We start from the raw sequence: 15,369 nt of genomic DNA, 5'->3' as shown, positions 1-15,369 counted from the left end.
GTCGTTCTAAGTAAACAAGATGCAAAACATGATAAACATCACATGCAATCAAATAATAAACGTGACATGATATGGCCAATATCACATAGCTCCTTTGATCTCCATCTTGGGGCTCCATGATCATCTTGTCACCGGCTTGACACCATGATCTCCATCATCATGATCTCCATCATCGTGTCTCCATGAAGTTGCTCGCCAACTATTACTTCTACTACTATGGCTAACGCGTTTAGCAATAAAGTAAAGTAATTTACATGGCGTTTCTCAATGACACGCAAGTCATACAAAAATAAAGACAACTCCTATGGCTCCTGCCGGTTGTCATACTCATCGACATGCAAGTCGTGATTCCTATTACAATAGCATGAACATCTCATACATCACATATAGATCATTCATCATTCATCACAACTTTGGCCATATCATATCACAAATCACTTGCTACAAAAACAAGTTAGACGTCCTCTAATTGTTGTTGCAAGTTTTACGTGGCTGAAGTAGGGTTCTAGCAAGAACGTTTTCTTACCTACGTGAAAGCCACAATGTGATTTGTCAACTTCTATTTACCCTTCATAAGGAACCTGTTCATCAAATCCGCTCCAACTAAAGTAGGAGAGACAGACACCCGCCAGCCACCTTATGCAACTTGTGCATGTTAGTCGGTGGAACCGGTCTCACGTAAGCGTACGTGTAAGGTTGGTCCGGGCCGCTTCATCCCACAATACCGTTGAAGCAAGATAAGACTAGTAACGGCAAGAAAGTTGACAACATCTACGCCCACAACAAATTGTGTTCTACTCGCGCAAGAAGAACTACGCATAGACCTAGCTCATGATGCCACTGTTGGGGAACGTTGCAGAAAACAAAAATTTTCCTACGGTTTCACCAAGATCCATCTATGAGTTCATCAAGCAACGAGTGATTAGATGCATCTACATACCTTGTAGATCGCGAGCGGAAGCGTTCAAAGAACGGGGATGAGGTAGTCGTACACGACGTGATCCAAATCACCGAAGATCCTAGCACCGAACGGACGAAACCTCCGCGTTCAACACACGTACGAAACAGCCACGTCTCCTCCTTCTTGATCCAGCAAGGGGGAAGGAGAGGTTGAGGGAGATGGCACCAGCAGCAGCATGACGGCGTGGTGTTGATGGAGCTGCAGTACTCCGGCAGGGCTTCGCCAAGCACTATGGAGGAGGAGGAGGAGTTGGAGAGCAAGAGGGAGGCAACCAAAGGCATGGGATGAAAGCCCTCCTTCCCCCACTATATATAGGAGGGCCAAGGGCGGGGTGCCGGCCCTAGGAGATCCAATCTCCTAGGGTGGGGCGGCGGCCAAGGGGGGTTTCCCTCCCCCCCAAGGCACCTAGGAGGTGCCTTCCCCTCCTAGGACTCTTTCCCCTTGTAACCCTAGGCGCATGGGCCCCTTGGGGCTGGTGACCTTGGCCCATGTAGGCCAAGGCGCACCCCCTTACAGCCCATATGGCCCCCCGAGACAGGTGGCCCCACCCGGTGGACCCCCGGGACCCTTCCAGTGGTCCCGGTACAATACCGATGACCCCGAAACTTGTCCCGATGGCCGAAATAGGACTTCCCATATATAAATCTTTACCTCCGGACCATTCCGGAACTCCTCGTGACGTCCGGGATCTCATCTGGGACTCCGAACAACATTCGGGTTACTGCATATACATATCCCTACAACCCTAGCGTCACCGAACCTTAAGTGTGTAGACCCTACGGGTTCGGGAGACATGCAGACATGACCGAGACGACTCTCCGGTCAATAACCAACAGTGGGATCTGGATACCCATGTTGGCTCCCACATGCTCCACGATGATCTCATCGGGTGAACCACGATGTCAAGGATTCAAGCAACCCCGTATGCAATTCCCTTTGTCAATCGGTATGTTACTTGCCGGAGATTCGATCGTCCGTATCCCAATACCTCGTTCAATCTCGTTACCGGTAAGTCACTTTACTCGTACCGTAATGCATGATCCCGTGACCTGACACTTGGTCACTTTGAGCTCATTATGATGATGCATTACCGAGTGGGCCCAGTGATACCTCTCCGTCATACGGAGTGACAAATCCCAGTCTCGATCCGTGTCAACCCAACAGACACTTTCGGAGATACCTGTAGTGCACCTTTATAGTCACCCAGTTACGTTGTGACGTTTGGTACACCCAAAGCACTCCTATGGTATCCGGGAGTTACACGATATCATGGTCAAAGGAAAAGATACTTGACATTGGAAAAGCTCTAGCAAATGAACTACACGATCTTGCGCTATGCTTAGGATTGGGTCTTGTCCATCACATCATTCTCCTAATGATGTGATCCCGTTATCAATGACATCCAATGTCCATAGCCAGGAAACCATGACTATCTGTTGATCAACGAGCTAGTCAACTAGAGGCTTACTAGGGACATGTTGGTGTCTGTTATTCACACATGTATTACGATTTCCGGATAATACAATAATAGCATGAATAAAGACAATTATCATGAACAAAGAAATATAATAATAATGCTTTTATTATTGCCTCTAGGGCATATTTCCAACAGTAAATGGGGTAGAAAAATGCCTAGTTTATCATCGTGACCTTACTTTGCATGTTTAACAACTTTAAAATTGTGTTTAGGGCAGAACAGTACCATAACCAAAAACATGCATATGAGGAGTTTCCGGACTTGTTGTTTTGTTGTTCCGGCCTCATTTAAACTTGCCTAGATTAGATAGTTTCATCATGCTCCACCTCTTGCCATGCTAACAACATTTAATATTGTTGGGTACATAAACAAGATCGAACTAAATAACTTGTCGTGGTGTTTCGTCAATATGCACCATTGCATATTGAGCTCCACTTAATTTGTAGGATTGTTTGTGCACTTTGCCATGCCATGCTTCATTAAACCGGACATGCATCATACTCGATTGTGCATCATGCCATGCTTATGTGATGATTGTTTACTATGTTGTGTGCTTCTTTTCCAGTGTTTGCTTCTTCGGGTTGGTTCCGGTTATGTCGCGTTTGTGAGGACCCGTTCGACTACGTCCGTTTATCTTCTTCATGGACTCGTTCTTCTTCCTTGCGGGATTTCAGGCAAGATGACCATACCATAGAAATCACTTCTATCTTTGCTTGCTAGTTGCTCGCTCTTTTGCTATGCTTATGCTACGATACCTACCACTTGCTTATCATGGCTCCTATATTGTTGAACCAAGCCTCTAACCCACCTTGTCCCAGCAAACCGTTGTTTGGCTATGTTACCGCTTTGCTTAGCCCCTCTTATAGCGTTGTTAGTTGCAGGTGAAGATTGAAGTTTTGTTCCTTGTTGGAACATGGAGATGTTGTTTCTTGTTGGAACATGTTTACTTGTTGGGATATCACAATATATCTTATTTAATTAATGCATCTATATACTTGGTAAAGGGTGGAAGGCTCGGCCTTATGCCTGGTGTTTTGTTCCACTCTTGCCGCCCTAGTTTCCGTCATATCGGTGTTATGTTCCCGGATTTTGCGTTCCTTACGCGGTTGGGCTATAATGGGAACCCCTTGACAGTTCGCCTTAAGTAAAGCTCTTCCAGCAATGCCCAACATTGGTTTTACCATTTGCACTAACAACCTACCACCTTCCCTTGGGTTCTGCAGACTCAAGGGTCATCTTTATTCTAACCCCCCCGGGCCAGTGCTCCTCTGAGTGTTGGTCCGAACTAGAGTCATGTGCAGCGCCCCCTCGGAGAAACTCGAGGTTTGGTTTTAGTTGTACGGAGCGCTCATCTGAGTGTGCCCTGAGAAAGAGATATGTGCAGCTCCTATCGGGATTTGTCGGCACATTCGGGCGGTGTTGCTGGTTTAGTTTTACCCTGTCGAAATGTCTTGTTGTACCGGGTATTGTCATAATGAAACTGTCATTGTAACGTTAAGCGTGCGGACCCTACGGGTTCGAGAACAATGTAGACATGACCGAGACACGTCTCCGATCAATAACCAATAGCGGAACCTGGATGCTCATATTGGCTCACACATATTCTACGAAGATCTTTATCGGTCAGACCGCATAACAACATACATTGTTCCCTTTGTCATCGGTATGTTACTTGCCCGAGATTCGATCGTCGGTATCTCAATACCTAGTTGAATCTCGTTACTGGCAAGTCTCTTTACTCGTTCTGTAATACATCATCCCGCAACTAACTCATTAGTTGCAATGCTTGCAAGGCTTAAGTGATGTGTATTACAGAGAGGGCCCGGAGATACCTCTCTGACAATCGGAGTGAAAAATCCTAATCTTGAAATACGCCAACCCAACATGTACCTTCGGAGACACCTGTAGAGCACCTTTATAATCACCCAGTTACGTTGTGACGTTTGGTAGCACACAAAGTGTTCCTCCGGTAAACGGGAGTTGCATAATCTCATAGTCATAGGAACATGTATAAGTCATGAAGAAAGCAATAGCAACATACTAAACGATCGTGTGCTAAGCTAACGGAATGGGTCAAGTCAATCACATCATTCTCCTAATGATGTGATCCCGTTAATCAAATGATAACTCATGTCTATGGCTAGGAAACATAACCATCTTTGATCAATGAGCTAGTCAAGTAGAGGCATACTAGTGACACTCTGTTTGTCTATGTATTCACACATGTATCATGTTTCCGGTTAATACAATTCTAGCATGAATAATAAACATTTATCATGAAATAAGGAAATATATAATAACTTTATTATTGCCTCTAGGGCATATTTCCTTCAGGCTGCGGCTTCGACACTTGCTTCCGCCGCGTGCCTCCGGCCCTTTCTCTTGGCCGACTCCCTGGCCCGCTCCTCCGGCGTCAACTTCTTCTTCGGCTTGGGCGCGGTGACGGTCTTGCGGCGGCGCGAGGCTTGCCTTTGCCGGAGGGGGCGGTCGTGATGCCTGACGAGGCGAGGGAGGTGAGACCGGCGGCGGCATCGAGGTCGTCGTCCATGGCGACCGGCGGGAGCGCGCGCATGCGGGAGGGTTTTGGAAAAAGTGGAGGGAAATGATGGAGGCTGTCACTAATTGGCGGGCTAGGGGGAGTAGTTCGCGCCACGTCTGTCTCGTGTCTGCGCCGACGCAAATGAGGCTAAAAAATGGGTCGGTGGCGGACGAAAAGCGGACGCGCGTCCATTTGGGTCAGCGCGTTGGGCCGACTTTTCTTTCCGCCGCGACTCAAACGGACACGTGCGGACGAAATTAGTTGCCGCGTTGGAGTTGCTCTTATAGGACCAAGACAATTTTTCAATTAGAGAGATCTTTCCATTTTCCTTAGCCTACACTGAACGTTAGAGTCCCTTGTAGTTGAATTGATTGCTAAATCGATCTGTATAATAAAATTGAGCAGTAGCTGGAAAATCCTTGCTGTAAAATCAAGTTACTTTAATCTTGAGAAAAAATCGAGTTATTTTTGTTGTAAAATCAAGCAGTTGCTAAGAACTACTACTTGTTGGAGATAGGAAGGAGTGCAGCGTTTCTGCACCCAGGCTTAGCTCCACCTGCCGATGAACAGTAAAGTTGAAAAAATAGCAAAAATGTTCAAAAAAAAATCTGAAGTATTTACACATGGAAGTTGAGAGAATCTTCTAGGTGCGTGCCAAATTTCAAGGTGTTTGGACATTTGACAAGCTCGTGGCAAAAATAACAAATTTGGATTGTCAAAGAAACTTTCAAAAATTGCACTGTGCAGACCGAATTTTGTTTTTTTTTCATCATGAGCTCGTGAAATGTCCAAACACCTTGAAATTTTGCATGCACCTAGAAAATTCTCTCGTCTTTCTTGTGTAAAAAGTCCAGACCTTTTTGAATTTGTTTGCTCTTTTTTTTGAATTTACTGTTCACCGGAAGCAAATGAGCCTGGGCACCATTTTCAATTATCGCAAAAATGAGATGAACTCATTCCTTATAGCACTGTTGTGGGATCCAGACTTTTGAGGCCTGAATTTGTGATTTTCTCGCGTGTACCTAGCAGAGCATGTATGAAGATAACAAATTAGCACATGCTGGTTTACAGAATCATGCAGGTCGTTCATATGTACCTAGAAGAAGTCAAAGAATTCATATGCAAATTAATGGATCCTTAAGGCCAAAAAAAATTTACACAGCACATCAGTACGTTTCCTCTTTGGCATGTCGAGAATCAATGCAATGTGAAATTAGAAATCAAATAATATTGACAAGCTCAATCAGAGATGCAGGTAATGCCCGAAATAAAATGGTACCTCCTGAAGTTCAACGACATATATAATCAAAACAATACATGTCTAAAGACCATAGAGTTCTGATGATAATTGATCTGCATGGCGATCAGGACGACATGATCCACAGAATACAGTTAAAACATGCTGCCACAATCAAAAAGTTGCAAGGAGCATATACTACAGGAAAGAGGCAAGCAAGCTATCATCAGTCCATAGTATTTCTGATTCTCATCAAAGATCAGACAACGAATTTAACACAAAGTCTGCAATGTAAGTACCACCAAAGTCAGGTACCAAAAGAAGCAGATACAGATATTAAGCTATGTTGTGGATCTGCACCGCTGAGAAAGGGTCATCAAAGGAGTAATCCGTCCCTCTCTTGAAGCTCCAGGGGCTACCTCCTTCAGGACCTGTGCTCCCGAGAAGCACCATTTCGCAGGACCTGCTGGCCATGTTGTTAGAAGCTTCCTGCGCTTTACGAGTTGCCTCATCCATCGAGAATGTCGTGAAGCTCTGGTTAGCCATGGAGATGGACGCAGTCCTCAGCGCCCTCGCGTTCCGAAAGAAGAACTTGAGGAAGGCAACCTCCCCAAGCTCCCCTCAGAATTCTCTGTAAGAGAACACCTTGATACACGACTTGACACTTTCAGTGGGCTTGGTCTGCTTCCAGAAGCTGCGGTTCATCCTGGCACTGCCAGCTTGATGATCACATTTTTCAGACTGCAAGAAAAAAAACAATTAAATCACTCACAGTTCAGCTATGATGAATCATGCTGAGTATATAATGCTGGTACACACAAACATGGTGCAAATTAATACCACACAGCGCTTCATATTAATTGAAAAGCGGCAGTTATTGTCCCGTGAAACAAACAGCATGCATACCTAAATGTGGGTTCTGATATATGAGAGAGATATGAGATGCCAATGCTTCCCATGAATGAAGCTAGACAAAGTACCAACTATCCTAGTAGTACAGATAGAACAGCAACTACGGTGGCCTCATGATCACAGTTCATGTATAACAAATTAAGAAGTTAGGCTACACATTTGAGCTGCAGATTAGCTCTCCTAACAAGTGCACAATTTACCAGCATCAATATGGCATTATGGCATGCTACATGGACCTCCAACAAATAGTAGGCAGCAATGTGCAACCCCCAGAATTATCATTTTGTACTCTAGTCACTGTTTAGTATGTGTAGAGAAGACCTGGTGGCTAAGAATAAATGTTAGCCTGAAAAGAACTGTGCAATTAGTTAAGTAGACATAACTCATGTCATGATACGGTCTAGTACCAAAGAACTAACACGGCACTGTGGTAATATCACACAGATCACCAGAAAACTGTAGGCAGGAATGAGCAAGATGATTATATATAAGTTGCAAACTTGACAGCTGAAATACAGGCCCTAAAGGTGAAGGTTGCTTTCCAAAAGTTAGTGGGTGTAAGAAGAGAAAACCTGATGGCTGATAATAAATGGAATGCTTGACATTTATGATCATTGACTCAGACAGAGCTATGCAAATCAACAATCAATATTTTCACACGTGAAATTAGCAGAAAGTAACAACTACCAAGTAGCCCACACGTGAAAGATCAGAAATTGATACCGTGTATGCACTATATATGCAGTTCCCCATGTTTGTTAGTATCACCAGAGATCTCACTCAACTATTCATGTGCTTTCTACCATTGTCGATCGCAACTAAAACATGAAATGGAAAGAACTTACAATAATGTGCAGTGCCTCCAAATTGGGAAAGCAGCCGAGGAAGGAGGGAACCATCTTGGCATCCGTGTGGTTTCCGAAACGCACATTCAGACTCAGGACCTTGATGCCGGTGGCCATGGTGCTTGGGCTCGCCTTTATCCCGGGCTGAAATGAACCCGATTAAACAAAAAAAAAGTCACACAGTTAGTCATGGACCTCCATCAACTGGACATTTTGCTAGTTGAACAATGTTAGACTGCAGACAGGAGATGTATGTACCACGACGATGGTGTCTCGGATCTCTAGTATGGTGCTCCCTGGCTCCAAGATTCCTAACGCGTGTAGCTTGGGAGCGTCGCCAATCCTGACTCTGGTGCACAAGACACCGGCGTTGCTCCGAAAGCCCTCTAGGATGAGCCGCTCGAGGCGAGGAGCCTTCACCACGGCAATGTCCTCGAGAACAGAGCTGCAAATTTGGACGCAGCGGAGGCTCTGGCTGACGAGGCGAAGGCGCAGCCCCTTGTTGCATCCATGGATGTTGAGGGTCTCCAGGACGGGGCTCTTGGCGACGACAAAGTCGATGTCCCCGTCCTCCATGACGACGCTGCAGATGCCGAGCTCACGGAGATGGGGGAAGGAGGTGCCGAGCGGTAACCTGGCCACGTCCGGGAACTTCCAGAGGCCGATGTAGAGGCAAGCGAGGGTGGTGATGCTGAAGAGCGCGGGTGGGAGGGGCACGTCGAGCGGCCACGGGCGATTGACGAGGACGAGCTCCTGGACGCCCTTGGTGGCGAGGAGGTGGAGCCAGCGCGCGAGCTGGGCCTGGTACGCGCTCGTGTGGCTGCAGGTGAGGTGGACGGTGGGGATGGCGCCGGTGTGCGCTTCGAGGATGCTGGAGACGGCGGCGACGATGGCCGGCGAGTCCGCGGGCGTGGGGGGCAAGCGGCAGCCTTTGGGGCGGAGGTGGGCGTCGGCCAGGACCTGGGGCGTGGAGAGCCAGACGCGGCGCCAGCGCGAGGCGAGGACGGAGGTGCGCGCGCCGTCCTTGACGGGGAGGCGGCAGAGGATTTCGCGCAGGAGCGCGTCGTGGAGGAGGCTGATGCAGTCGACGCCGTCGGGCGCGGGGAGGGCGGGGTTGCGCTTGGGGTCCGTGACGGCGAGGCGGGAGAGGATCTTGTGCAGGGGCGTGTGCCGCCGGTGGTCGGAGGCCGGCAGGGCGGGGACGAGCTTGGTGCAGATGTGGGAGAGCAGCTGCTCCGTGGATCCGTCCACCTCGTGCGGGTCGAGCCCCCTGCACCGCAGATCGGCCTCCGTCAAGGGTCCACGTTGGTGAACGGTCGCCGGACGATGAGGCGGCGAGGGTTTGGGGATTTGCACAGAGACGGCTAACCTGGGCCGGTCCATTTGCAGTGGCAGGCGGAGCCATCACGTTCGAGTCTTCGAGAGTTGAAAAAAGGCCCGTGCTCGTGTGATTTGCTCCCACGACTGCACGTGATCAACATCGCTAGCCACCGTAATTTCTAAAGATTTGATATCCAAAATGGCAACCCAGTTTATATGAACTTTTTTGAAATTTCAAATGTGGTTTTATTTTTGAGATTTCTGAAACAAAATCAAAATCTTCATTTTGTGAAAGCATAACATTTTTTGGGAATCTCAAAGATTTTCTCAAAAACTAAACAAATTTATAAACACAAACATTTTTTAAAATTATGAATAAATATTTTAAAACCAGAAAAAAAATGAAAAACCCTCAATTTTTCGGATTTACGAACATTTTCAAAACATGAACATTATTTTATTTAGCGAACAAATTTTGAAAATATGGACATTTATTGAATTTTTTATGAACAATGGAAAGCAGGAACATTTTAAAAATTCACGAATATTATCTGAATTTGTGACAAAAATTCAAAATGCAAACATTTTCTGAAATTCACGACAAAAAATTCTAAATCTTGAAAACATGAAAAATCGAATTTGTGAACAAAATTTAAAATTAAAATTCCCAAACATTATTTGAATTTTTGAACAAATTTTGAAAACTTTTCGGACTGTGAACAAATTTTTAAAGTAGGAAAATTTCTGCAATTGCCAAAAAAATTTCCATTTTCGAATTTTCTGAAAACATGAACATTTTCCGAATTTGGGAACCAATTTTAAAAGTGGGAACATTTTTTGAAATTCACTAATAGTTTCTGAATTTGTAAAATAAAGGTAAACATTTTTAAATTTGAAATTCTAAACTAAGAATGGTAATCGATAATTGGTTTTTAAATTGCGAACATTTTTTGAATAGAAGGGAACAAATATTGAAATTCTTGAGCATATTTCGGGCAATTTAGTTCTACCACAACAGTTATAAATAGTTTCCGTCTTATTGTGAAGCAGGGATATTCGGAGGCAGGCACAGGTTCTAATTCTACAATGCCTATCCTTGCAAATAATATGTTTAACGGGGACCCCTCGACCATTTTTATTCCAGTGATCCCTGGAGGATATACAGAACTTTTGCCTCAAACCGATCAAGCTTCAGAGCTGCTGCACACTCCAAGAAGATTAGATTTTTGATGGAGTGAACAAGCAGTAGCAGTATCTTTTATTTCTTCTTGTCGCTATTGATCAATATATAGAGTTACGAATCTATATATGTAGTGCTGCACTCTCGTGAGTGAGCTTATTTTTCTCAATTTAATTATCAGAATGTTCACGCTGGAATTCCATTCATTTTTGCCAAAGTCCTAATTTGTATTCATTCATCAGTCTCTATTTTTCCCATCCCTTTGTATTTTTATTGCACTTCTGAATGTAATAGAGCTATCTAAATTGTACACTGATGGACACTTCTGAATGCCCCCAGCTTTGCTCGTGTGATTTTGCCCTTGCATGCTAGCCCCCCCTTGAGGTCGATCCAACCGGGTCGTGTGATAGGCACCACCATGGCTCCGCCCGCACGGGAGGGCAAACCATCATCTATCATATGCATTATTAACAAATGTAGACCGACCTTGAATTATTTGCCGCCCCTTCTTTTTACTCTTGCCATTATTATGTGTCATCATATATAAGCAATGACCTTGAGGTGTTTCTATCTATCTATGTATGTATCATCTGCTAAGCAAAGACGACTCAAAATTCAAAACATGCATGCATGGACCTAGAATACATATATGCAGACAAAATTGAATCAGAAAAATCAAAATAACAAGCTGACACATCAAACTGTTCAAAATAGACTATGGTGTTCATCTCCATCTCTAGCATCCAGCAAGCATTTCTCCACTCCAAAACTTTTCTCATCTTCACATTACTTTTCTTTTTCCTCTCTCTCTCTCCACAAAATGGTCACCTCGATTGCAAAGCAGGTAAAGCTCGATGATTTTGGTATCCCTGGCAGGCTGCATACAAAGGTTAAACCGTCATCATCTTCTGGCCTACATCTGCTTGCTGTGTCTTGTCATCGAGAACGCAAGCCATGAAAAAAATCGTCATAATATCTAAGCAAAAGCATTTGTATAAGGCTCTAGACCACGTACGTAAATGTCACCCGTTTTGTCAGTGCTATGAATTTGATGCCGTTGATTCTCATTTTACTACTAGCTAGCTTATAAAAAGTTTTAGCTACATGCATACCAAAGCCTGTAACTGGTATTTTTCAGACGATTGCACTAGCTAAGTATCATCAATTTTCCTGCAGTTGGCTTCATGGTACAGATGGCAGATAATAGTAAAGAAAAATTAGGCTCAGGAGCAGCCCATACAATCAATCTAGAGACCTTCAGTAGGCGGCTTAACGTGTTTTATGACCATTGGAACGAAAATAAGTCTGATCTTTGGGCTTCTTCTGATGCCATTGCAATTGCGACTCCGCCTCCTTCTGAGGATCTCCGTCATTTGAAATCCACAGCTCTGGATGTTTGGTTACTTGGATATGATGAATTTCCAGAAACCATAATTGTCTTCATGCAGAAGCAGATACATTTCTTATGCAGCCAGAAGAAAGCAAAATCTCATTGGAACCATCAAGGATGCTGCTGCAAATGAGGCTGTTTTGGTTCTGATATTGTCTTGCATGTGAAAAGCAAGAATGGGGATGGCATTGACCTGATGGATGATAATACTGCGTGCTGTTTGTGCTCAGTCGAAATCTGACACTTAAGTTGTTGGTCACATTGCAAAAGAGGCACCTCAGGGTAAGCTCCTTGAAACATGGGCAGAAAAGTTATCTGTTGGATCTGTGTACAACTTGCAGACGTAACACACGGGTTTCCTGAGATTTTTGCCGTCGAAGGTGCCACAAAGATCATATGTGTGAAAAAGACTGCTTGCCTAACTTCATCTCTAATGAAAAACTTTGTGGTACCGACCATGGAGAAGGTTATTGATGAGGAGAGAAAAGTCTCACACTTGTCATTGATGTATGACACAGAGAAGGTTATTATTGATCCTTTGAAGGCCAAGGAGAAGTTGAAGCCTGAAAATATTGATATATGCTACCCTCCTGTCTTCTAAAGTGGAGGGAAGTTTGATCTTAGGCCAGGTGCCTCCAGCAATGATGATTATCTCTACTATGATCCTGCAAGTATCATCATCTGCGCAACTGGGTCCAGGTACAGTAACTACTGTTCCAATGTTGCCAGAACATTTCTGGTAGATACTACCCCAGCAGAGAGTAGGGCGTATTAGACACTTTTGAAAGCCCAGGAAGCTTCTTTAGCAGCATGTAAACCAGGCAATCAGATGTCTGCAGTTTTTAAGGCTGCAGTTGCAGTGTTTGAGTAATATACAGGCAGAAACAAACAATGAGAAGACAAAGCAGTTCTTTAAGTTATTAGCTGATACAGCTTAAGTTAGTGACAAGACTGCAGAGATCTTGACCAATTGCTCCAAGGCTGTTAAAGATGTTGCCTATTCATTTAATGATGAGGAGGAAGTTCCGAAGCCGGAGCGGGCTTAGGTTGAGTCAAATAGCCTGGAAGCACTACCATCCATGGCGACACTTCGATCAGACAACCCGGAGATGGATGTCCAAGGAAGAGCTCCAGAGACTTCTAGAAGGCTTGATGGGGGTGGTTCTGGTTCTTCCTTCTAGGTCTTCAAATGAGCTTGCTGCATAAAAGAATGTGAATGATGTGCCCTATTCGAGAGAGTTGGTGATACAGGTGGATCAGAGGAATGAAGGTGTTCTCTTACCTATTTATGGCAGCATGATCCCTTTCCATGTTTCTACTGTTAAGAGTGTGACAAGCCACTAGGGCAACCACACCTGCACTATCCGCATTTTGTTTAATGTACTCCCTCCGTTCTGAATTACTTGTCGCTCAAGTGGATGTATCTAACACTATTTTGATGCTAGATACATCCATTTGAGCGACAAGTAATTCGGAACGGAGGGAGTACCTGGCATGCCATTCTCAAATGTTTGACAAGGCTCAAGGAGCTATCTACTTGAAAATGATTACATTACGCTCAAAGGATCCACGGCATAGCAGTGAAGTTGTGCAGCAGATCAAAACATTGAGGAGGCAAGTAGCTTCAAGGGAGCCAGAGAGGGCCACCCTTGTTACTCAGGAGAAACTCCAGCAAGCAAGCACCCTTGTTACTCAGGAGAAACTCCAGCAATCAAAGCACCAAAACAAAGCAAATGAGGCTTAATGATGTGTGGATACGGCCTGCATTTGGTGGTCGTGGGAGAAAGCTGACAGGAACTCTTCAGGCCCATGTTAATGGTTTCAGATGTTCTACTTCAAGGGTTGATGAGCGTATGGATATCATGTACGGGAATATAGAACATATGTTTTTTTCCAGCCGGCAGAGAAAGAAATGATTACCCTCCTACATATCCATTGCACAATCATATCATGTTGAAGTGATGGATGTTGTTCAAACTGTTGGTGGCAGAAGGAGATCAGCCCTTGATCCTGATGAGATTGAAGAAGAGCGGCGTGAGAGGGACCGGAAGAACAGAATCAACCATGGAGTTCCAGAACTATATCAACAAGGTTAATGACCACTGGTCGCAACCACAGTTCAAGGGGCTTGATCTGTAGTTCCATATCCCTCTTAGAGAGCTTGGATTCCATGGGGTTCCGTATAAAGCTTCAGCTTTCATCATTCCAACTTCAACTTGTTTGGTTGAGCTAATTGAGACTCCTTTCCTAGTGGTGACCCTGGGTGAGATAGAGATTGTTAATCTGGAGAGGGTGGGCTTTGGAACAAAGAAATTTGACATGGCTATCGTGTTCAACGACTTCAAGAAGGATGTTCTCCGCATCGACTCCATCCAGACAACCTCACTTGACGCGATAAAGGAGTGGGTTGACACCACCGATCTCAAGTACTATGAGAGCAGGCTGTATCTGAACTGGCGTCCTATCCTGAAGACTATCATTGATGATCCTCAGAAGTTTGTTGACGATGGTGGCTGGGAGTTCCTGAACATGGAGGCAAGCGATTCCGGGGCAGAGGAAACAAAGGAATCAGACCAGGGGTACGAGCCTTCTGCTGCTGAGCCCAAGTCTGAATTAGAAGACGAAGACTCCGACAGCGTCCTTGGTGGAATCAGACGAGGATGAGGAAGAGGATTGACATATTGGACTCCACTTAGCACAACACGCCATACAGTTAATGTTTCAATCAAGAAGGAATCGCCAAGTGAAACATCTGGGTAATTGCTAGCATTCCTAATGTTAGACCGAAAGAAGACTTAGTTTTATTTTCATGGGAATCATGGATACCCCCTCATAACTCATTTGCTCACTTTGTTACAAGTCATGCTCAGGATACACATGAAGAAGGTGAGAAAGCGGCAAGGAGTGCTAATCTAATTTTGTTCAGAACTCGTGTAATGTGACCCTTGGTACTTTTTTACATTACATGCCAAATAGATGTGTTCAAGTGGCCATGGGGAAACCATTTTACGGAGTGATTATACACTCCCTCCGATCAAAAATAAGTGTCGTGATTTTGGATCGGAGGGAGTACCATTCAACTAAATGAGTTGGAGATCTCAATTATAAATAAAATTTTGTTCTATCCAATCCACCAAACCCCCCTGCACTTTCTAGATAACAAACAACATCATCTCGCACCATTGAATGAATCCTGATCCATATAGGAAGGTGAGAAAACTTAACTGAAATAAGAAAAGAATATTTATTCAAGTGTTGTCTAGTTTATGGATTCTGGAACTTCTGAACATTCAGAACACACTTTAAATTTGAAGCTGACCAAAACAGGAGAAAAGCATCGCTTGCTTTGCCGCCTTCACTCAAGGTTCACCGACGGTTCAGGAGTGCCCAAGTGTATCCAACGGCATGATTCTACTCGTCATTTACCATTTCCTTGTTGTCTCTAGTTTGCTGTTTAAGCCCAGTTTAAGCCGCTAGTCTTATCTGAACTAACTGCCAAGTGCCTAAT

At 44.6% G+C, this 15,369-nt stretch overlaps 2 pseudogenes; one reads left to right on the top strand and one right to left on the bottom strand.

Moving 5' to 3' along the window:
* Positions 1-6,339: 6,339 nt before the first annotated feature.
* LOC119357382 lies at positions 6,340-10,891 on the bottom strand (annotated as a pseudogene).
* Positions 10,892-11,664: 773 nt separating this feature from the next.
* Positions 11,665-14,538, top strand: LOC119357381 (annotated as a pseudogene).
* Positions 14,539-15,369: the final 831 nt, after the last annotated feature.

Source organism: Triticum dicoccoides, chromosome 2A, assembly GCF_002162155.2.
Source record: "Triticum dicoccoides isolate Atlit2015 ecotype Zavitan chromosome 2A, WEW_v2.0, whole genome shotgun sequence".
NCBI lineage: Eukaryota > Viridiplantae > Streptophyta > Magnoliopsida > Poales > Poaceae > Triticum > Triticum dicoccoides.
Note: the sequence above shows the minus strand (reverse complement) of the source record. Positions and strands in the feature narration are given on the sequence as shown.